This window comes from Cervus canadensis, chromosome X (genome assembly GCF_019320065.1).
Source record: "Cervus canadensis isolate Bull #8, Minnesota chromosome X, ASM1932006v1, whole genome shotgun sequence".
In the NCBI taxonomy this organism is placed as follows: domain Eukaryota; kingdom Metazoa; phylum Chordata; class Mammalia; order Artiodactyla; family Cervidae; genus Cervus; species Cervus canadensis.
Window position 1 is genome coordinate 2,046,451 of NC_057419.1, and position 24,730 is coordinate 2,071,180.

The 24,730-nt window shown below is 43.7% G+C and overlaps 1 long non-coding RNA gene across 1 annotated transcript; it reads right to left on the reverse strand.

The window, feature by feature from the left end:
* Positions 1–4,675: 4,675 nt before the first annotated feature.
* Positions 4,676–20,635, reverse strand: LOC122435059. Its single transcript, XR_006267568.1, has 3 exons — positions 20,624–20,635; positions 14,195–14,197; positions 4,676–4,827 (listed from the first exon to the last, which is right to left on the reverse strand). It is a non-coding gene; the product is annotated as an uncharacterized LOC122435059 (long non-coding RNA).
* Positions 20,636–24,730: the final 4,095 nt, after the last annotated feature.

The following is a 24,730-nucleotide window of genomic DNA, read 5'->3' on the forward strand; positions in this document are numbered from 1 at the left end:
TGGAGGAAGTGAGGGAGCAGGCCATAGTGTTACCTAAGGGAAGAGCATTCCCAGCAGAAGGAACAATAAATGCCACAGTCCTGGCAGGGAAATCTAACTGAAATGTTTTTGAATGTCAAGGAGTCCTGTGATACTCTGGGTTTGGCATGTTTCAATGGGTTTAGCACTCATTGAAAGGGGTCTGGTGCTGCTCTCTCTGTTTCTCACACAATTTGTGGTCATCCAAATTTCACAGATGAAGGACTCAAGGCTCCAACATGTGCTCTGCCCCGTATCTCCTAGCTATACCTGAAATTAGGAGTGAAACCTTCTGGTATGATCAGAGACAGAGAGCTTGAGTATACCAGCTGCAGGGATGATAACCTCCATGCTGAATGTCAGTCAGCCAGTGGATATCAGTTTTAATGTGGGGATCATGCCTCATAATGATGCTACTCTTGATGGAGGGCAGGACTTAAGAAGGAGAAAGCAACTGGGGCAAAGGAGGGAGGCAGGACGGGGAAGCTGGAGGACAATGAGAAAATAAAAGCCAATGGCTTCATCACATTGCTTGGATTTGGCTCAATTTACCTTGAGTAAATGATTGTGTTAGAATATATTCACCTTTTCTCTGTCCCTACCCACTTTTTCCCTCCCTTTCTCTTTTGTGCCAGGGATACCACATGGGCCTGGAGATTTCTGTAAATTTTTCAAATGCAAGCTCAGTTTTTGAATAGATTATCAATTTCTTTTTTGCTCAACTTAGTTAGTTCCTTTCACCGAAGTTGCCAGATGTAGTTATGTAGAATCAGTCATAGAATCCTTTTAAACTCTGTGGGATCTGAAACCTATTTTACTCCCAATATTGGTAAGTGTTGTCTTTAGTTATCTTGCTTTTTTTGGTCTATATGAGTAGAAGTTTATGAATTTGTATTGATCTTTTGAAAGACCCAGCTTTGGGTTTTGTTGATAATCTCTATTTCTTTCTAATATCTGTTCTGATCACTATTTCCCTTATTTTGCTGACAGTCTCAGTACTAAAGGGGTTTAATAAAGTTCCTGAGAGATTCACAAGCCAAGTGAAAACTCACAGATTCTAGGGCACTATTGTAGCTGCACTAAGTGAGATTCACTGAGTGCAGATCACGAAATCTGCAGTTTTTTCTTTCTTTTTTTTAGAATCCCTCAGTTCTGATTGACAAGGACAACTTGTCTGGGCACTATCAGAGCAGAGGAATGGTCTTATGTTGCCTACTTCCATGTTCTGTCTCCATTGGGAGCTTGTGTAGGTGACAGGGGTTTACTGCCTTCTCTGGTGCACAAACCCATGACCTCCAGTCTAGCAGACTCACTGACATTCTGTCTGCTCTTCTCAGGAGGCTCTCAGACCATCGTTTCTACAAAACATCCTGATTCCAGTCTTGCCAAGCCTATATCTGAAAATTTCTGAAGAAATCAGATTTCTATTTAGTGTGCCTTTCCATAATGTGAAATATATTTGTGTTATGTGGTAGCTGTTATTCTACATATTTTGCCATAGCTGTTGGATCTTACCCTTGACTGAATAAATACAAGCACACAGTGTTCCACAATGCATCCAGAACAGTGGCTCCCTTACTGCTGGGCGACACTGAGCAAGTTACTTAGCGGTTCTGTGCCTCATTCCTCCATTAGCCCCATTAGCTTGGAGTAAAGTTAACTACTTCATGGGTCAGTATAGAACACTGACCATGTTAAGACATGGGAAATTGTCAGAACAATATTTGCCATATGGTACGTTCCAGTCAATTCTAGCTGCTGTCTTTACTGTTGTTAATATTGCTGTTCCACATTTCCTTGCATAGTGTTCCAGGGACACAGTGTCATCACCACCTTTGACTCACTGCATGGGCCTTGCACTATCAATTCAGCCCTTCAGGGCCTCAAGAACAGAGAGTATGAGGCATGGAGGAAAGGGGGAAGAATTTTTTTTTAGCATAATGAATATTTGCCTCTGCTTATGGGGATATTGTGAATCCTAAATGCAACACTGAGGTTTCATTGTGTGCTCGTATGGAAATGTTTAGTGCATATTCTCTATGAAGTTACAGGTCTAATGACCCCTTCATATGATGTGTATAATGACAGGAAATAAGTGGTCACTGGACAGTAATAGAACATGAGTATATATAGTTTTAAAAACCTTATAGAGGGACATTTAAAGGCCAAGAAACCTCATAACATGGCTTTTTTTTTTTTTGCCATTATTTCTATCAAGTCTAATTCTCCTGTATCAAATTCTGAAAATCTGAATCTGATGAAGATATGAAAATGTCAATAGTCAAACTTTCATCAATAATGCTTTATTTCTTGTGTAGTTTTCACACAACCAGTTTTAGTGTGTTTCTGATGTCTTCCGCTAATATTCATGATTTTTTTAATCCAAGGGTGATGATATGGATATTTTCTGAGGTAAATCATGAGATTTTCAGCCATGTTTTTGGATGTAGAGTCTGAGGATGGGGCACAGGTGAGAGACAGTGGAGTTGGCTGGGAGGGGGAAAGGGTGGGGCAGGGACAAGGGAATGTGAGTATAAGCAGAAACAGAAGTGAAGAGAGGCAAGAAGAGAAGCTCACCCTTCTGAACCATGGTTAGCTCTCCATGTGTACACATATAATACAATCTTTGAGTACTCAGAGCAACACTATGAGGTTAAGCATTTTTACTGCTACCATCCTTTTCAGGAGCTGGGGAAGCAGAAACACATAGCGGTTAACAAGTGAATGAATTTGCCCAAAGTCACCTTCCTGGCAAGAGCTGAATCAGATTGGTGTCCAGGCCAGAGAGAAACAGAGATGTGTTGTATCTGACCCCCAATCTGGAATACGGTGCAGTGTCTAGTGTCCTCTGAATCAGAAGGCAGATCAACATGTCCATCTGCAGGAAACTTTACTGTATAAGAATCTGTGTGTGGATTGAACACAGTGTCTCCTATGTGCATGAAAGACCGTGGGGTGTCATGTCAACACGCACACATTACAGAGAACAGTTCCTGGTCCAAATGAAGGCCTCAACATGTGTTTCCTGTGACCAACATTAGTGGAGCACCCTTATTATTATGAAAAGTGGCATAACCATTGTATAATGATAAACAGAACAGCAGATACAGTATTATGAAGACATTAACTCCCCTATCTCATACTTTTTAAAAATGAAGGGAACAGAACCTGGAAGGCAATAGACCACATACTAAGTTTTTTATTCTCTCAACTGTGACATTCTAAATAATTTCCAAATAACCATTTTTTAGCTTTTTAAAAATATTTTTTCACTGATTGATTATTATTTACAGTTTCTGTCATACATCAACCTGAATTAACCATAGGTGTACATATATCCCCTCCCTCTTGAATCCCTGCCACTTCCCGCTCATTCCCACCCCTCTAGGTTATTACAGAGACCCCATTTGAGTTCCCTGAGGCATACAGCAAATTCCCCTTGGCTCTCTATCTACATATGTTAGTGTATATGCACCCATGCTACTCTCTTTCCATTGATCTCACCCACTCCCTCTTCTCCCCCACCCTAGTGCATAAGTCTGTTCTCTATGTCTGCATCTCCAATGTTCCTCCGCAAACAGGTTTATCAGTACCATCCTTCTAGATTCCAGATATGTGCGTTAATATATGATATTTGTTTTTCTCATTCTAACGTACTTCACTCTGTATAATAGGTTCTAGGTTCATCCACCTTCTTAGAACTGACTCAAATGCATTCCTTTTTTTTCTATGGCTGAGTAGTATTCCATTGTATATACACACTAAAGCTTCTTTAACCATTCCTCTGTCAATGGACATCTAGCTTACTTCCATTTCTTGGCTGTTGTAAATAGTGCTGCAGTGAACACTGGGATGTGTGTGTGTCTTTTTAGCTTTGGATTTTGAAGGATGTATGCCTAATAGTGGGATTGATGGGTCATATGGTGTTTATATTCCTAGTTTTTTTAGGAATTTCCATACTGTCTTCCATAATGGCTGTATCAATTTACATTCCCACCAGCAGTGTACAGAGGTTCCCTTTTCTCCACACCCTCTCCAGCACTTGTTGTTTGGATTTTTTTTATTATGCCCATTCTGTCTGGTGTGAGGTGATATTGCATTGTAGTTTTGCTTTGCATTTCTCTAATAATGAGCTTCCCTGATGCCTTAGGGGGTGGAGAGTCTGCCTGCAGTGTGGGAGACCTGGGTTCAGACCCTGGGTTGGGAAGATCCCCTGGAGAAGGAAATGGCAACCCACTCCAGTATTCTTGCCTGGAAATTTCCTTGGACAGAAGAACCTGACAGGCTACAGTCTGTGGGGTTGCAAAGAGTCGGACACAACTGAGCGACTAACACTTTCTAATAATGAGTGATGTCAAGCATCTCTTCATGTGTTTATTAGCCATCCATATGTCTTCTGTGGAGAAATATGTTTGGGACTTTTGCCCACTTTTTGACTGGGTTGTTTGTTTCTCTGGTATTGACTTGTATGAGCTGCTTGTATGTTTTGGAAATTAATACTTTGTCAGTTGTTGCCTTTGCTGTTATTTTCTCCCATTCCATGGGTGCTCTTTTCATCTTGTTTATAGTATCCTCACTATGCAAATCTTTTAAATTTAATTAGCTCCCACTTATTTATTTTTGCTTTTATTTCCTTTATTCTAGGAGGTTTGTCATAAAGGATCTTGCTATGATTTACGTCCTTCAGTGTTCTGCCTATGTTTTCTTCCAAGAGTTTTAGAGTTTCTGGTCTTACATTTAGGTCTTTAGTCCATTTTGAATTTACCTTTGTGTATGGTTTAGGAAGTTTTCTAATTTCAATCTTTTGCACTTAGTTGTCCAGTTCCTCCAGCATGACTTACTGACGATGCTCTCTTGTTCCCATTGCATATTCTTACCTTCTTTGTCAAAGATAAGGTGCCCATATGTGTGTGGGTTTTTCTCTGGGCTTTCTCTCTTGTTCCATTGGCCTATACTTCTGTTTTTGTGTCAGTGACATACTGTCTTGATGACTGTAGCTTTGTAGTATACTCTGAGATCAGGTGAGTTGATTCCTCCAGTTCCATTCTTCTTTCTCAAGATTACTTTACCTATTCAGGGTCTTTTGTGTTTCCATACGAACTGTGAAATTTTTTATTCTAGCTCCATGAAAAATGCCATTGGAAAATAAATGACCCAATCAAAAAATGGGCCAGAGAACTAAACAGACATTTCTCCAAAGAAGACATACAGATGGCTAACAAACACATGAAAAGGTGCTCAACATCACTCATTATTAGAGAAATGCAAATCAAAACCACAATGAGGGTACCATTACACACCAGTCAGGATGGCTGCTATCCAAAAGTCTACAAGCAATAAATGCTGGAGAGGCTGTGGAGAAAAGGGAACCCTCTTACACTGTTGGTGGGAATGCAAACTAGTACAGCCACTATGGAAAACAGTGTGGAGATTCCTTAAAAAACTGGAAATAGAACTGCCATATGACCCAGCAATACCACTTCTGGGCATACACACTGAGGAAACCAGATCTGAAAGAGACACGTGCACCCCAATGTTCATCGCAGCACTGTTTATAATAGCCAGGACATGGAAGCAACCTAGATGCCCATCAGCAGATGAATGGATAAGGAAGCTGTGGTACATATACACCATGGAATTTTACTCAGCCGTCAAAAAGAATTCATTTGAACCAGTCCTAATGAGATGGATGAAACTGGAGCCCCTTATACAGAGTGAAGTAAGCCAGAAAGATAAAGAACATTACAGCATACTAACACATATATATGGAATTTAGAAAGATGGTAACGATAACCCTATATGCAAAACAGAAAAAGAGACACAGAAATACAGAACAGACTTTTGAACTCTGTGGGAGAAGGTGAGGGTGGGATGTTTCAAAAGAACAGCATGTATACTATCTATGGTGAAACAGATCACCAGCCCAGGTGGGATGCATGAGACAAGTGCTCCGGCCTGGTGCACTGGGAAGAACCAGAGGAATCGGGTGGAGAGGGAGATGGGAGGGGGGATCGGGATGGGGAATAAGTGTAAATCTATGGCTGACTCATATCAATGTATGACAAAACCCACTGAAATGTTGTGAAGTAATTAGCCTCCAACTAATAAAAAAATTTAAAAAAAAAAAAGAAAAATGCCATTGGTAATTTGATAGGGATTGCATTTAATCTGTAGATTGCAGTTGGTAGTACAGTCATTTTCACAATATTGATTCTTGCAACCCAGGAGCATGGAATATCCTTCTATCTGTTTATATCATCTTTGATATCTTTCATCAGTGTCTTATAGTATTCTGTATACAGTTTTATTGCCTCCTTTGGTAGGTTATCCCTAGGTATTTTATTCTTTTAGTTGCAATGGTAAATGGGATTGATTCCTTAATTTCTCTTTCTTTTTTTTTCATTGTTTATAATATGAATTCATGTGATTTGTGTGTGTTGATTTTGTATCCTGCAACTACTAAATTCACTGATTAGTTCTAGTAATTTTCTGATGGTATCTTTACGGTTTTCTATGTACAGTATCATGTCATCTGCAAATAGTGGCAGTTTTCCCTCTTCCTTTCCAATCTGGATTCCTTTTATTTCTTTCTTTTTTCTGATAGCCATACTAGGACTTCCAAAAGTATGTTGAATAATAGTGGCAAGTGTGGGCATCCTTCTCTTGTTCCTGATCTCAGAGGGAATGCTTTCAGTTTCTCACTATTTAGAATAATGTTTGCTGTGGGTTTATCATATATGACCTTTACTATGTTGAGTCAGGTTACATCTATACTTATTTTCGAAGAGTTTTTATCATAAAAGGGTGCTGAAATTTGTCAAAAGCTTTTTCCGCATCTATTGAGATTATCATTTGGATTTTGTCTTTCAGTTTATTAATATAGCATATCACATTATTCAGTTTGCATATATTGAAGAATCCTTGCATCCCTGGGATACATCTGACTTAATCATACTTGTGGTCTTTTTAATGTGATGTTGAAATCTGTTTCCTAGAATTTTGTTGATGATTTTTGCATCTGTGTTCATCCGTGACATTGGCCTCTTATTTTCTTTTTTTGTGATATCTTTTTCTGGCTTTGGTATCAGGGTGGTTGTGCTGTCATAGAAGGAGTTTGGAAGTGTTCCTTCCTCTGCATATTTTGGGAAGAGTTTCAGAAGGATAGGTATTAGCTTTTCTCTAAACGTTTGATAGAATTTACCTGTGAAGCCATCTGTCCCTGAGCTTTGGGTTTTTTTTGGGGGGGGGGTTTGATCACAGTTTTGATTTCAGTTTTTGTAATAGTCTTGTTCATAATTTCTGTTTCTTCCTGGTTAGCCGTAGAAGGTTGAACTTTTCTAAGAATCTGCCCATATCCTCTGGATCTCCATTTTATTAGCATATAGTTGCTCATAATAGTCTCTTATGATCCTTTGTATTTCTGTGTTGTCTGTGGTAACCTCCTGTTTTTCATTCCTAATTTTCTTGATTTGATTTTTCTCCTTTTTTGTCTTGATAAGTCTGGCTAATTGTTTGTCAGTTTTGTTTATTTTCTCAAAGAACCAGCTTTTAGTCTTGTAAATCTTTACTATTGCTGCATTCATTTCTTTTTCATTTATTTTGGCTCTGATTTTTATTTCTTTCCTTCTACTAACTTTGGGTTTGGATTTTTTTTAACTTATTTTCCCAGCTGCTTTAGGTATTGAGTTAGGCTGTCTATTTGATGTTTTTCTTCTTTGTTGAGGTAGGATTATATTGCTATCAACTTCCCTCTTAGCACTGCTTTTACTGATTCCCATAGTTTTTGGGAGCAGACAACCCATAAACTAGAGAACAATTATCCCAAAGAAGTCCTCCCACTGTTATGAAATTTCTAGGACCCAAAACAGATTTCCCACCCTGTGGATCCAGCAGAGGGACTGAGAACTCCCAGCGTATTTGACTCTGGAGGCCAGTGGGTTTGGTTACGGAACTTCCACAGGACAAGGGAAACAGACACTTGGAAGGCACAGACACAACCTTGTGTGCACCAGGACCCAGGAGCAAGGAGCAGGGAGGCCACGAGAGAGGCCAGTGAGTGTTCAGGAGTCTCTGGTGGAGGCATGTGTCGACAGTGGCCTGCCATGGCTTCAGGAGCACTGACTGTAACAGTCCTGGCATAAGTCCTTTTGAATGAGGTCGCCATGACCACCATGGGCATCACTGTTTCTTCATGAAATATGGAATTCTTTGTATTTCTCACACATACACCAAGACAATTTTCCACCATGAGATATGGAATTCTCTGTATCTCTTATATAAAAATCTGGGTGCTAATACTCTTTCATAAAGTTGGGCTTCTCTGTATTTCACATTTGAAGATCAGAATGGGGAATTTCCCATAAGAACTATGGAAATCTCTGTATTTCGTGTGAACCACTGGTTCTTCAGGTACTGAAACGTGTTCTCTGTTATGGTTCTGTCCCTGTGTCTCACCCGTGTGCATGTACAGGCGTGGGTTCGTGTCACCTGTGTTTTTGGATGGTGCATGGTTCTGGCCCACTGCAGACGCAGAGATGAGGGTGAAAGAGCATGAGATGTGGAACAACCAGAAGAGGAGGCCCAAGGCACCCACAGCCTAGGGGAGACTGGTCCACGCATCTGTGTGGTGCCCATGCCCAGGACAGCAACGAAAGAAGGATGGCCAGGGACAGCTCCTGACAGTGACTCCACAACTCTGCAATTAGAGAAAGAGACATAAACAAGCTCACAATTTCTGCTGTGTTGTTTTGTCTGTTTGTGTTGTTAAGCAGGGGTAGAGGGTTTGAGGAGTCACCCAGAGTAGATCAAGTGGTGTGGGGCTTTAAAACCGCTGCCTGTGGACCCCTCCGTCTGTGGGGCATTGGCTGCCGTGGGAAAGGTAGATATGGCTCCTGCAGGACCCAGGATTGTGAAGAGACCAAGGTCCTTGAGAAAAGGGTAGAGACTGGGAGGAGGAGGCAAGGAAAGTGAGCCTGCTTCACTGGAGACTTACTTCTCCCACACATGTGAGAAGGAGATAGCTGAAGGTCCTGGGCTAGTGCTGCCTAACATCAGCCTGTCAGCCAGAACCCTCCCTCCCCCAGAGTGGCACACATTGGCACCATGCGAGACAAATGACGGGCTAAGGTAAGGCCTCAGTTTGAAAGCCCAGGCATCCTAGGAGAGACATGGTATGGGTATGGAATCCATCCAGGAACTTCCAGCCTAAATGGCCGTGCAGAAAGGTTGAGAAAAGCAATGGTGTGAGGTGCATGTGTGTGCCCCTATGCTGGTGTGTGTCTGTGTGAGAGAGAACAGTGATGAAGCAAGGCTGGTGGGCTGTTTGTGTACAGGGACCCTTGGGCAGTGAGAGACAGTTGGCAGTTCAGAGCCTGCTGGTTTTCAGGCTCCAGGGGATAGTGAATAGCAGTCCTGTAAAAGAGGCCCCATTGCTTGCTCCAGAAGTTTTTTTTTCTTTTTTTTTTTCATTTATTTTTATTAGTTGGAGGCTAATTACTTTACAATATTGTAGTGGTTTTTGCCATGCATTGACATGAATCAGCCATGGATTTACATGTGTTCCCCATCCTGATCCCCCCTCCCACCTCCCTCCCCATCCCATCCCTCTGGATCTTCCCAGTGCAACAGCCCTGAGCACTTGTCTCATGCATCCAACCTGGGCTGGCAATTTGTTTCACACTTGATAATATACATGTTTCAATGTTATTCTCTCAGATCACCCCAACCTCGCCCTCTCCTACAGAGTCCAAAATTCAGTTCTATACATCTGTGTCTCTTTTTCTGTCCTGCCTATAGGGTTATCGTTACCATCTTTTTAAATATATGTGTTAGTATGCTGTATTGGTGTTTATCTTTCTGGCTTACTTCACTCTGTATAATGGGCTACAGTTTCATCCATCTCATTAGAACTGATTCAAATGTATTCTTTTTAATGGCTGAGTAATATTCCATTGTGTATATGTGCCAGAGCTTTCTTATCCATTCGTCTGCTGATGGGCATCTAGGTTGCTTCCATGTCCTGGCTATTATAACAGTGCTGCAGGAATAGAAGGAACATACCTCAACATAATAAAAGCTATATATGACAAACCCACAGCAAACATTACTCTCAATGGTGAAAAAGTGAATGCATTTCCGCTAAAGTCAGGAACAAGACAAGGGTGCCCACTCTCACCACTACTATTCAACATAGTTTTGGAAGTGTTGGCCACAGCAGTCAGAGCAGAAAAAGAAAGAAAATAAATCCAGATAGGAAAAGAAGAAGTAAAACTCTCACTGGTTGCAGATGACATGATCCTCTACGTAGAAAACCCTAAAGACTCTACCAGAAAATTACTAAAGCTAATCAATGAGTATAGTAAAGTTGCAGGATATAAAATTAACACACAGAAATCCTTTTCATTCCTATACACTAACAATGAGAAAACAGAAAGAGAAATTAAGGAAACAATACCATTCACCATTGCAACAAAAAAAATAAAACACTTAGAAGTATATCTACCTAAAGCTCCAGAGGTTTTGATGTTAATTTCCTCCTTTCTTGGCAGTTTCCTCCTTGGCCATGGAAGGCAAAGGGTTAAAGGTGTCAGTCTGCACCTGAAGGAGAGTCCTGAAAGCCTCACGGGAGCACAACCTCGCTTTCATCATGGAGTTCCTGAAGGAGACCTGCACATGACTCTCACAGGGACCCTGGATTCTAAGTGAGTGTCTCGGATGTCCCCCGGCCCAACCATTGGCCGGGTTTAGTAGCCCACACTGTGTAAAAGAGTTAGGGAATGCCTGAGCTGTAGGCAGACCTACCACAGCCGAGCGAGGGCAGCAGAAAGAGAGCTTTGCCATTCAGCAAGTCAGTGAGGCCTGGTGGAATCAACCCCTCTTGGTGCATTTAGAAGAATGCTGTTTTCTGCACACGGGAGAGGAGAGCTGTGGGCGTAGGGTGGGCAGATATCCCAGGGTGCCTTTCGTGTGGGGCTCTTTGTTGGTAGTAGTAAACTGTAGAGCCGACAGGAAGGGAGGCCAGCTTACCATTTCAGCTGTGTGTTCAGTGCTTTGTTTTGTCAGAGCCCCTCTGGATCCATGTGCACCTTCTTCACGGCACTGTATCAGAGTCAGAAGCCTGTCACATTCTCTTTGGCCTGTTGGGGAACTGGGCATCTATTTGGCATTTTCCTGCTACAGGAAGATAGCAACTGAGTGTAAAGGAAAACAGTTGCAAATGGAAAAGTACAGAGTAGGGAAGAGCAGGGGAACCTCGGTCAGAAGGTGCTGGCCCTGGACAGGGGGTGCTGGGCCTGCGACGAGCACGGCATTGGTAAGGAATATTCTTAGGACGTGCATGCTGAGAAAAGGTTGCTCTAAGTCAGCTCCATGTCTGTTGTTCCACGTCCGGTTCAAACTGGTGCTTCTTCACCTGCACACAGATTTCTCAGGAGACAGGTAAGGTGGTCTGCTATTCCCACCTCTTTAAGAAGTTTCCACATTTTGCTGTGATCCACACAGTCAAAGGCTTTGGAGTAGTCAATAAAGCAGAACTAGATGTTTTCTGGGAACTCTTTTGCTTTTTTGATGATCCAACCGATGTTGGCAATTTTATTTCTCTGGTTCCTCTGCATTTTCTTAATCTAGCCTGAACATCTGGAACTTCATGGTTCACAAACTGTTGAAGCCTGATTTCGAGAATTTTGAGCATTACTTTCCTAGTGTGTGAGATGAGTGTAACTGTGTGGTCGTTTGAACGTTCTTTGGCATGGCCTTTCTTTGGGATTGGAATGAAAACTGACCTTTTCCAGTCCTGTGGCCACTGCTGAGTTTTCCAAATTTGCTGGCATATTGAGTGCAGCACTTTCACAACATCATCTTTAAGGATTTGAAATAGCTCAGTTGGAATTCCATCAGCTCCACTAGCTTTGTTGGTAGTGATGCTTCCGAAGGCCCACTTGACTTCGCATTCCAGGATGTCTGGCTCTAGGAGAGTGATCACACTATTGTGGTTATCTAGGTCATGATGATATTTTTTTTATAGTCCTTCTGTATATTCTTGCCACTTCTTCTTAATATCTTCTGCTTCTGTTAGGTCCATACCATTTCTGCCCTTTATTGTGCCCATCTTTGCATGAAATATTCCCTTCATATCTCTAATTTTCTCGAAGATGTCTCTAGTCTTTTCCATTCTATTGCTTTCCTCTATTTCTTTGCATTGATCACCGAGGAAGGATTTCTTATATCTCTGTGCTAATTCTTTGGAACTCCGTATTCAAATGGGTATAGCTTTTCTTTTCTCCTTTGCCTTTAGCTTTTCTTAGATTCTCAGCTATTTGAAAGGCCTCCTCAGACAACCATTTTACCTTTTTGCATTTCTTTTTCTTGGGGATGGTCTTGATCACTGCCTCCTGAACAATGTCATGAACCTCCATCCATAGTTCTTCAGGCACTTTGTCTATCAGATCTAATCCCTTGAATCTATTTGTCATTTCCACTGTATAATCGTAAGGGATTTCATTTAGGTCAGACCTGAATGGCCTGGTGGTTTTCCCTACTTTCTTCAATTTAAATCTGAATTTTGCAGTAAGGAGTTCATGATCTGAGCCACAGTCAGCTCTTGGTCTTCTTTTTGCTGACTCTATAGAGCTTCTCCATCTTTGGCTGCAAACAATATAATCAGTCTGATTTCGGTGTTGACCAACTGGTGATGTCCATGTGTAGAGTCTTCTCTTGTGTTGTTGGAAGAGGGTGTATGCTATGACCAGTGCATTCTCTTGGCAATACTCTGTTAGGCTTTGCCCTGCTTCATTTTGTACTCCCAGGCCAAATTTTGCCTTTTACTCCAGGTATCTCTTGATTTCCTACTTTAGCATTCTAGCCCCTATGGTGTAAAAGACATCTTTTTTTTGGTGTTAGTTCTAAAAGGTCTTGTAGGTCTTCATAGAACCATTTAACTTCAGCTTCTTCAGCATTACTGGTTGGGGCATAGACTTGGATTACTGTGATATTGAATGGTTTGCCTTGGAAATGTGCAGAGCTCTTTCTGTCATTTTTGAGATTGCACCCAAGTACTGCATTTCAGACTCTTTTGTTGATTATGAGGGCAACGCCATTTCTTCTAAGGGATTCTTGCCCATAGTAGTCGATATAGTGGTCATCTGAATTAAATCCACCAAATCAAGTCCATTTTAGTTCACTGATTCCTACAATGTCAGTGATCACTCTTGCCATCACCTGTTTGACCACTTCCAAATTACCTTGATTCATGGACCTAAGATTCCAAGTTCCTATGCAGTATTGTTCTTCACAGCATCAGATTTTCCTTCCATCATCAGTTACATTTTGCTTTGGCTCTGTCTCTTTATTCTTTCTGGAGCTATTTCTCCACTCTTCTCCAGTAGCATATTGGGCACCTACTGACCCGGGGAGTTCATTGTGCAGTGTCATATCCTTTTTGCCTTTTCATACTGTTTGGTTCTGAATTGGGAACGGAGTGTGTCAACACTGTATATTGTCATCCTGCTTATTTAAATTATGTGCAGAGTACATCATGCGAAATTCCAGGCTGGATGAAGCACAAGCTACAGTCAAGATAGTCAGTAGAAATATCAACAACCACAGATATGCAGATGACACACCCTTATAGCCGAAAGCGAAGAAGAACTGAAATGCCTCTTGATAAAAGTGAAAGAGGCAAGTGAAAAAGTTGGCTTAAAAATCAGCATTCCAAAAACTAAGATCACTGCATCCGGTCCCATCACTTCATGGCAAATAGATGGGGAAATGATGGAAACAATGACAGACTTTATTTTGGGGGGCTCCAAAATCACTACAGATGGTGACTGCAGCCATGAAATCAAAAGACTCTTGCTCCTTGGAAGAAAAGCTATGAGTAACCTTGACAGTATATTTAAAAGCAGAAATATTACTTTGCTGACAAAGGTCCGTCTAGTCAAAGCTATGGTTTTTCCATTAGTCATGTATAGACGTGAGAGTTGGACTATAAAGAAAGGTGAGTGCTGAAGAATTGATGCTTTTCAACTGTGTTGTTGGAGAAGACTCTTGAGAGTCCCTCGGAATATAAGGAGATCAAATCAGTCAAACCTAAAGGATATCAGTCCTGACTATTCAATGGAAGGACTGAAGCTGAAGCTGAAGCTGAAACTCCAGTATCTGACCACGTGATGCGAAGAACTGTCTCATTGGAAAAGACCCTGATGCTGGGAAAGATCAAAGGTACAAGGGGATAGGCGACAGAGGATGAGATGGTTAGATGGCATCACTGACTATTGGACATGAGTTTCAGTACGCTCCAGGACTTGGTGATGTTCAGGGAAGCCTGGAGTGCGACAAGTCCTTGGGGTCGCAAAGAGTGGGACACGACTGAGAGACTGAACTGAACTGAACTGAAGTCAGCCAAGTGCGAAATCCCTGGCCATCTCTGTGTGTTTCCTGGAAGGAAAGCACAGGGAAAGGAAGCATGCCAAAGTGATGGGCACTGTGACCCTGTCCAACATGATGGGAGGACACAGAACACAGGGGCGCATCACTCAGCTCTCCATGGGGAGAACCTCCAAACCCGCCCACCTCTTTACAGGTCGGTTCCCCTCACGAGCAAATCCAAGGACTGTATAACCTTCCAGGGTAAGTCATAGAGGTCGAAGAGGACTTTGACTTGATTGAAGAGCGAATGAAAGAAAGTGACCAGGACAAAAAAAGAGGGGTGGTTACAAATTCCATTATTCTGGATAAGTAGACCTATAGTTCTGTATTTGTGCAAGTCTCCTTTAAGGTTGTGTGTGTGTGTGAGAGAGAGAGAAAGAGAGAGAGATATCAGAACTGGCTGGGCTGGGAGACGGAAGAATGGACACCAAAAATGTGAAAGAACTTGTGTAAAGTTCTTAGACCGTGGGGCAGCAGAATCATGGAAGCCAGGGAAATGAGCCCAAGGATCTCACCGAGCAAGCAAGCTGTAAGTGGAATCAAGCTGCTGCACCCTGGATCCCTGCCAGAAAGGAAAGGCTGGAAGAAAGCAACTGGGGGTGGTCGGTGAGGATGCACAGAATATGAAAAACAGAACGGGGTGGATTCCCAGGCACAGACGAGGCGGGGCCTACAGCCCTTGCATGCCCAGCTACAAAGACCTTTCTGTCCCTCTCAAGTGCAGGAACATTCCCCAGCATGACCAGGCACATGAGCACACCTTGACTTTTTTGTAAGCTTTGGGAGACAGACAGGCACTGTAGCATAAGCAGCTGCTACCTGCAGAGTTTGCCAGTTTGAAACGTCATTCTTTGTATTCTTCGCAGAACCCTTGGGTATCAGGACTATGCAAAGAATGGATTAGGTTGATTCTCTCACTGCTCCCAGCCCCACGGGGCTGGGGAGACAGGATAGGCTGCGAAGTGTTCTCATCTGGAGGCTAGATGAGAACAGAACAACTTGGAAAGGGCCTCTGTGTGGTAAATGGGCAGACTTCAGTTCGTCTAATACCAAAGAATCATGGCCCTTAATGCAGTGCTGTCCTTAATATCTCACTGACTGGCATTGCAACAGGGTTCTGGGCGTTCCTTCATGCCAGCAAGAGCATGCTCTGTTTCTCCGTCTCTCCAAAGTGTGGCCAAGTCGCCTTAGTCCTGTGCAGTGTTCATGTCTATCATGCAAGGGAGGGAAGGACACCTGTCCCCTGCTGTGGTTCAGCAGACATTGCCTGTGTTCGCCTCTCAAGTTTGAGAAAGCATTCTTCAACTGTGTGGACTGACAAAGTCGCCTCTCCCTGGATGCAACTCACACAGGAGAGGGCTTTGGCTTCATGCCAAGGTTAAGGGTCTTTTCCAAGCTCTGTTGTCCAGAGATTGACAGAGGGCACCAACACCAGTTAGAGAGAGAGAGCCAAACAGACAAAAGCCCCTACTACACACACGGAAAGATGGGCAGGAAACCAGAAGCAGAGACAGACACAGAGAGAGCTCTGTGCCCTATGGCTCTGGTGCCCTGAGCAGTGGAGCTCAAATGTAGCAAACAGGTGGGTTTGTACCCGATCCACTATCATCCAGACAGCATCTGACTCTCTGTCCAATGGAGGGCAACTATCCAGCCACACTGACCCCCTGCCTTTCATTGGACACATTGGGAGAGCTCTCAGTGGTTAAAGGTCCTGTGGGACATGGGAATGTGCTTTTTGGATATGGGAGCAGGGAACTCGTAGTTCGGTTTTCCAGAGGCCAAGTCAATGGCCGTTGGCACCCGGGAGGTGCCAGATACAAGGCAGGGAAAGTATGTGGACAGGCACGTTCACTGGAGCAAAGGCAGCAGTGTGGGCGCTGGAGCCCAGGACCCCCTGGAGCAATTCCCTCTGGGCTAGGGGAGTGTCCCTGGAAGGTGCCTCCCACTATCTTCTCTGTGATTGGTCGAGATTTTGGCCCACCAACCTGGGCGTGACTCACAGCTCCAGCAGCCTAGGGGGCCCGAGTGCCTGGGTGATTGGGGCTGGAATGCGCACCATGGCCCAGGCCATTCCCCGCCATTTTCCTCAGTCTCAGAGCACCCCCAGAAAGATGAAGCTATCTCCAGAGGGTGACTGCAGCCTGTGGACAGGCTGGGCATGCCACCTGCCATGTTGTCATGTCCAGCCCCTTAACTGCTGCCCCAGCTCGGGGTCAAGGCCAGGGCCACGTGGAGAGTGAGACACAGCCAGAAGAAGGCCGGAGCCGTGGAGGACTGTGGAACTTTGTAGTTGTGATCCTGGGTTCAGGAGGCAGGGCCCCTGCGACCTGCCAGCACCGTGGGGTCATCAGGGATGTTGCAGGCACCAGGGGACGTTCCAGGTGAGGAGGTTGCTCTCTTCAGGGTGGAGGCGGTGTGGAAGTCGCGGACCTGGAGGGGGCAGAATTGGCGCGGATCGTGCTATTGCTGGTTCCAGCTGCTGGTGGTAGACATTAATAAGGAGATGGAGGTGGTGACTGACAAGGAGAAGGAGCAGATGTCCTCGTAGGTGTGTGAAGAGAAGCCAAAGGACTAGAGCCAGGAACATTCAAGGCCAGGAGCCCTGAGTGACTGGCCTGCGCTGGAGGGACTAGAGGTGCTGGCAGCCCTGCAGGGAGAGATGAGCTCTCGGCATGAGACAGACCACAGGACCTGCGCTCCTATCAGGAGGAAGAACCAATAGAGGAAGAAGGCTCACGTGGCTGGAAGAAGTGCCATCATCCAGGGCATCCCTGGCTTCTGGGCCAAAGCTGTATCCTGACCTCCACTCCATGGGTTCGGCTTCTCAGGAGGACGACATGGAGGGGTGGCAGGAGGAAGGTTGGGGAAGAGGGCACAGGCAAGGTGAGGGGGCTGAGGGAAGAGGGGCTGGTGGAGTGGCAGTCTCCAAAGGCACCTCGAGAGAGAGCCTGGGCAGGTCCACCACAGCTGTGGGTGTCAGAGGCATGACTCTTGGTGCCTCCTTTACCCCTGCATCTGAAGAGCAGATGCACAGGAGTCTCCTGGCGGGGACACTATGTCAGGAGTTAGCAGTGACAGTAGGCCAGAGGAACATTCCCAGAGAGCTTTCATCGCAATTGCGGATAATCCTGGAAAGTAGTAGAGACAGCAGAAGTCTCACAACCCATCCCGGTCCATCAGAGCCCCTGAAGGTTTCCCCACGAGTGCAGTGCAGAAGGACGAGGTTGTCCACCCTTGTGGAGCTGGAAGGGACTGCTGTCCTTGTATGCTATGAGTGAAAGACGACTGCAGACACATCATTGCCACCCCTTTTGAAGACAGGTAACAGATCAGAGACCCAGGGTTTTCTTGCTAAACACACACACAGACACACAAGTGTACCCACACAACGTACACACTTGCCCGCAGACACGATGTGCCACAGAGACTGCCGTTCCTGACATTCTAAACGGTGACATGCCACTACCCAACAAACACAGGCCAGGCAGAAATGAGGAGCAGTCAGAAACACTCTCCCTAGGCGGATGCAGATAGCCTCAGATGCAGGAGACCATGGGGGACCGAGACTCATGAGCGTGTCTGATGGTATGGCAGGGGCTGGGGACAGTGGTGGGGTGGCTGGGCACGAAGGAGTGCCCAGAGCCCTTGCAGATGCCTGTGTCAGCGTCCTTGTTCTGCCCGAGACAAGCCCTGTTGCTCATGGCACTCCCTTGCCCGGCATGTGACATGACTGGCTCCTTGACGTAAAGCAGATTATGAACCACCCCCAGGTGTCCATCATTATCAGTAACCAAGACAAATACTTGGTTAACGACATGATGGACTGGAAGCTCAGTGAGGGAGACTCCCATTCCAGCACTCTTGCCTGGAAAATCCCATGGATGGAGGAGCCTGGTAGGCTGCAGTCCATGGGGTCGGGAAGAGTCGGACACGACTGAGCGACTTCACTTTCACTTTTCACTTTCATGCATTGGAGAAGGAAATGGCAACCCAGTCCAGTGTTCTTCTCTGGATAATCACAGGGATGGTGGAGCCTGGTGGTCTGCCGTCTATGGGGTCGCACAGAGTCGGACACGACTAAAGCGACTTAGCAGCAGCAGCAGAGGGAGAATCAGAGGACCAGTGGGTAGGGGAGCTGAATGGGGAAGGATGAGGGGGAATCTTGTTATACCTGTGCATGTGGTGTGAGCATTCGGAGAGGAGTAGCAGAAGCTGTTGATGCCTGCCTGGCAGGCAAGCTGAGGACCCTAGAAGCTTGCACCTTTTCCCTCTTCCTGGTCCTGAAATGTGCAGGAGCTGAGCCATCCCTGGTCTTGCTGCAAGCTGATATTTTCCTTTTGGAACAACCCCTACTTGCGGAAGACAGTGATCATTAAGGAATACTACCTTGACATCACTGGCACAACTTAGCTCCCAGTGCAGTGTGAGTGGGTGATGGAGGGAGTGCATGCTCCTCCTGCATGATCCTACCCTGTCTCCCCTGTATTCCTTCAGGATACAGGTTTCCTCCAGGGTGCATTGTTCGCCTCTAGTCTACTAACTCTGGGATTATGAAAGGGGAGCTCCCAGCCAATGGGCTGCACAGAAGCAGCCTTAACTTCTTCAACTGATTGTCAGACCACAACTGCCCGGGATCAAACAGGATTGCTGGGGTGGAGTTTCTCTGGGCCTCTGCAGAATTGGTGATTGGTATTAAAAAGAGTTCTTGGCTGCTCATGGGAGGGTCCGGAGCATGATCAGCCCAGTGCTGGCCTTGTTCATGTTGCCAGCAGATCATCGACAAAAGACTTGTTGATCAGTCCCATGCAGCACTACCCAGGTAGAAGGTTCTGAAACGAGAGGTAACTGAGAGAAACATGGGTTGTGAGGGGATCAGAAGCTGGGCCCTGAAGGCACAGCCGTGTAGAGGCCAGGACACTCCTTTCCCACATGGGGAATCTCAGGCTCATGCAGGCTGGATGTGGAGCCTTGGTTCGTGTCATGCACATAGACTGGATGATTGAGGACCTCATCCTCAAGTCATCCTCAAGTCACTTCATCTCCAAGTCCTACACGAAGCAGCTGTGCTTACAGCGTGAGAGTCCTACGTGATTCTGATAGAGGCAGGGTTAATCAAGCTCCTTCATCAGAATCTGCCTTCCCTGGGTCCTGCCATCCACAGGCCTCCTGCTGCTCATTGAGTTTGAGATTCCCTGGGCCCTTCACCCCCACCCCTTCTCCTGGGAAGCCCCACCAATTGCAACGGGCTTCTCTCTGGTGTCACATTGCACTTCTGTGCTGACTTTGGAGTCTTCTCTGAATTTCCACATCCGCCGCTTGGCCTCTCACCACCAACACACAGTCAAAGCTGGAAATGGCTTAAGCCTGGCTGGTGATAATACTGAAGGGCTGGGGGAGGCAATGGACAAGGACCCCAAAAGGGCAGGACATGGAGCCTACTAACATCATCTCCCACATTGCTGGAGACGGGCGTCTTCAGCTACTGAAACACCTGTGTTCCCTGTTTTGTGTTTATGTCCCTGTATCTTGCACGAGTGTGTGTACACAGGCGTGCTTGTGTCGCCTGTGTTTGTGCGTGTGTCTGGCCCGCTGCAGACACAGAGGTGAAGGCGACAGAACGTGAGACGTGGAGCAACCAGAAGAGGAGGCACGAGGCATCCACAGACTTGGGGAGACTGGTCGAAGTATCTCTGCAGTGCCCATTTCCAGGACAGAAGTGAGGAAAGGATGGCCAGTGACAACTGTCCTGCAAGTACCAGCCAATCGCACAGACAGTATCTCCTGAACTTCTAGGCCATTGTACTGCAGTTGGTCTAGTCTGGTATTCTGCCCTCTCGTGGAGAAATAGAAGAATGCTTATGAATGTAATTTATAAAATCCAAATGTATTCTTTACATGTTGAAAAAGATACTGTATAACTTTATTAAAAATTAATACATACTCATAACAGAAAATGTAAAGTTGCTAGAAAAATACAAGGAAAGAAAAAAGTCATCCATGATATCATTTATCATTAGCTCAGAATTCTGAGTTCCTGGGACAGGGAGATAAAAAGATGAGGGTGCACTTGTTCTTTTAGTATAAAATTATCTTTTCTGCTATTTGAATGCCAACATAGAACTTGATTCTGATAAGTGATTCTTGCTTTCTTTACTTATCTTTCAGCCTCTAATTTTACAAATACCTAGTTATTTGACCCCCTGTTTAGAGACTGTTTGCTTCAAGGTTTTCATGTTGTTGTTGTTGGTTTTCCATTTTTGCTATGATTAAACAATATTGCATGTCGTGGCTATGGTAAATAGTGCTACAGTGAACATTGGGGTGCATGCATCTTTTTGAATTAAGGTTTTCTCCAGGAAAATGCCCAGGAGTAGGTCGTATGGTGATTATATTTTTAGTTTTTTAAGGAGCTGCTATAGTGTTCATCATAGTGTTGGTACCAATTTACATGCCCACCGACAGTGCAAGAGGGTTCCCTTTTCTACACACTCTCTCCAAATTAATATTTGTGGAATTTTTGATGAGGGCTCTTTGGGCTGGTGTGAAGTAATACCTCATTGTAGTTTTGATTTGCATTTCTCTGGTAACTAGTGATGTTGAGCATATTTTCAAGTGTTTGTTGGCCATCTGTGTGTCTTCTTTCGGAAAATGTCTTATTTAGATCTGCCCGTTTATTGATTGAGTTGTTGTTTTTTTTTTTTAAATACTGGGCTACGTGTGCTGTTTGTATATTTTGGAGAATAATGCCTTGATAACTAATGAGAACTATCTGTGTAGCACAGGTAACTGTCTTCAGTACTCTGTGGTGGCCTAAATGGGAAGGAAATTAAAACACACACACACACACACACACACACACACACACACACAGCTTATTTACTTTTCTGTACAGCAGGAAGTAACACAACATTGTAAAGCAACTTACATACTGTAGGCTCCGCCTGTAGAAAGTTCTAGATGAGGCAAAACTAATCTGTTCCTCATTTGAGGGGATACAGGTTCAATCTCTGGTCAGTGAACTAAACCCACACGTGGCACAGTGTAAGGATTAAATAAATGAATCTGTATGTATACACACACACCCACAGAATGCATATTGCACATTTATGTATATAACTGAATCACTTGGCTGTAAAGCAGAAAGTAACACAACATTGTAAATCAACTAATCTTCAACTAAAAAAGAACATGACTGGGGAAAAAAGATTGGTATATTTCACTGTATGTAAAGCTTATATTTCAAAGAAAACTGTAAACAAATACAGCTCACTACTTAATGGTAGGCTTGCTGAAATAGAGACACATACTGATGTCTGCAATCTCCCACAAAATGCACCAAGGAGTGAGATCGATTAATGGGTGGATATAGGGATGGAAAAATGGATAGATGCGTGACAAAGGAAGTACGGAAAATGGTTACAGTAGAATCAAGGTGGGATGTCTTTGTGTATTAGCAAGAAAAAAATTTCCACTTTGTTGAATGTTTGGAAATTTTTATAATAAAATCTTTGGGAATGTACAGAGCAAACCAAAATGCACATGAAGTCTAATTCCAACTTTACAAATATGAGCTGAAACATGATGGGGAGAAATGGGCTAGGATATGCACTGTGGCGAAAGTAGTCATGGTTCTTCCTTACTTTTTCACACTCTGTGCACAGACCAAGTTCTTTTCCCAATATCCACAGACCACATTTTCCATAGTAAAAGCAGCATCACCTTCCCTGTGGCCCAGGGGAGACAGGCCCACTGTGCAGCATCATCGTCCTGCTTGTGCTCCCCTCCTGGTGATCTTGGCTTTGAGTACTGCTGGGGCGCCAAGAGTCCTCCAGTCACAGCTCTAGAGACATGTCCCCGCTGGCTTCACAGGGCTGACCAAACTATGGCTGACTCCTCTGTTTGGAGTCCCAGGTGCAGCCACATCCATCCTGGGTTCATCTTGGCCCATCATGGAGCTACCCGCCTCAACTTCATTTATTCTCTTTATACATATATATCTATATATATAGATATATTTCAGGGTAGTTTATTGAAAAGTACATGTGGAAAGGCACACAGGTGAACTCAAAGAGAGTTGCCACCCCTCCCTGAAAACTTTCAACCTACACTCTCTAGGTCCTTGGAATTTTTCTCAGTTATTTAAATTGTTTAATTTAAGTGATCTTTGTCCAGTAGCTAAGAAGGGAAATCTTGCACTTTGTAGAAAAGTTTCTGCATGGGTAAATAAATAATAAACAAGGAATCATAAAATGACAATTGAGAAATATTTGGGAGAGAGCTGACAAAGTGTGCATTTACCTAATTTATGCAGAGTTCAAAAGTTAAAATAAGAAAAGACGATGAAAAACCCAAGAGAAGACAAACATGAAGTAAACAAAGCGAACAAAGAAATACAAATTACTTAGAAGGAAAATAAGAAAAATTACCAAAAAGCAGGAGGAAATCTTTAACCTAATTGGTAATCGAAGAAGTGAAGTCGCTCAGTCGTGTCCGACTGTTTGCAACCCCATGGACTGTAGTCTACCAGGCTCCTCTGTCCATGGGATTTTCCAGGCAAGAATACTGAAGTGGGTTGCCATTTCCTTCTCTAGGGGATCTTCCTGACCCAGGGATCGAACCCGGGTCTCCCACATTGTAGGTAGACGCTCTCACCATCTCAGCCAACAGGGAAGTCCCAATGCAAACCAAAACAATAATGGAATACAATTTTTCACAATGCAAATTGCCAAAAGTTCAATGAGAGCATTGAGTGATACGAAATATTTCCTGCAAATTGACGATGAGAGGTTGGAAAATGAATGCTCATGCATCTCTGTGAAAGCATAAAATGATGGAGCATTCTGAAAGACAATTTGACAGTATCTAGTAGATTTACAAATGCATGGAGCTACTTAAGAATACCTTGTTTGAAATTTACACTGCCGAAGTATTTATGCAATTTCACTGATATATATATATCTTCCCTGCAATATATTTTCCCATCATCCTTGAAAGTGTCTTGGGCCCCATCCCCACACTGCCCTTACACCATGCAACTCCTGTTCTCAGTTCTTTCAGAACAGATTAGTTTTGCCTCATCTAGAACTTTCTACAAGCGGAGCCTACAGTATGTAAGTTGCTTTACAATGTTGTGTTACTTCCTGCTGTACAGAAAAGTAAATAAGCTGTGTGTGTGTGTGTGTGTGTGTGTGTGTGTTTTAATTTCCTTCCCATTTAGGCCACCACAGAGTACTGAAGACAGTTACCTGTGCTACACAGATAGTTCTCATTAGTTATCAAGGCATTATTCTCCAAAATATACAAACAGCACACGTAGCCCAGTATTTAAAAAAAAAAAACAACAACTCAATCAATAAACGGGCAGATCTAAATAAGACATTTTCCGAAAGAAGACACACAGATGGCCAACAAACACTTGAAAATATGCTCAACATCACTAGTTACCAGAGAAATGCAAATCAAAACTACAATGAGGTATTACTTCACACCAGCCCAAAGAGCCCTCATCAAAAATTCCACAAATATTAATTTGGAGAGAGTGTGTAGAAAAGGGAACCCTCTTGCACTGTCGGTGGGCATGTAAATTGGTACCAACACTATGATGAACACTATAGCAGCTCCTTAAAAAACTAAAAATATAATCACCATACGACCTACTCCTGGGCATTTTCCTGGAGAAAACCTTAATTCAAAAAGATGCATGCACCCCAATGTTCACTGTAGCACTATTTACCATAGCCACGACATGCAATATTGTTTAATCATAGCAAAAATGGAAAACCAACAACAACAACATGAAAACCTTGAAGCAAACAGTCTCTAAACAGGGGGTCAAATAACTAGGTATTTGTAAAATTAGAGGCTGAAAGATAAGTAAAGAAAGCAAGAATCACTTATCAGAATCAAGTTCTATGTTGGCATTCAAATAGCAGAAAAGATAATTTTATACTAAAAGAACAAGTGCACCCTCATCTTTTTATCTCCCTGTCCCAGGAACTCAGAATTCTGAGCTAATGATAAATGATATCATGGATGACTTTTTTCTTTCCTTGTATTTTTCTAGCAACTTTACATTTTCTGTTATGAGTATGTATTAATTTTTAATAAAGTTATACAGTATCTTCTTCAACATGTAAAGAATACATTTGGATTTTATAAATTACATTCATAAGCATTCTTCTATTTCTCCACGAGAGGGCAGAATACCAGACTAGACCAACTGCAGTACAATGGCCTAGAAGTTCAGGAGATACTGTCTGTGCGATTGGCTGGTACTTGCAGGACA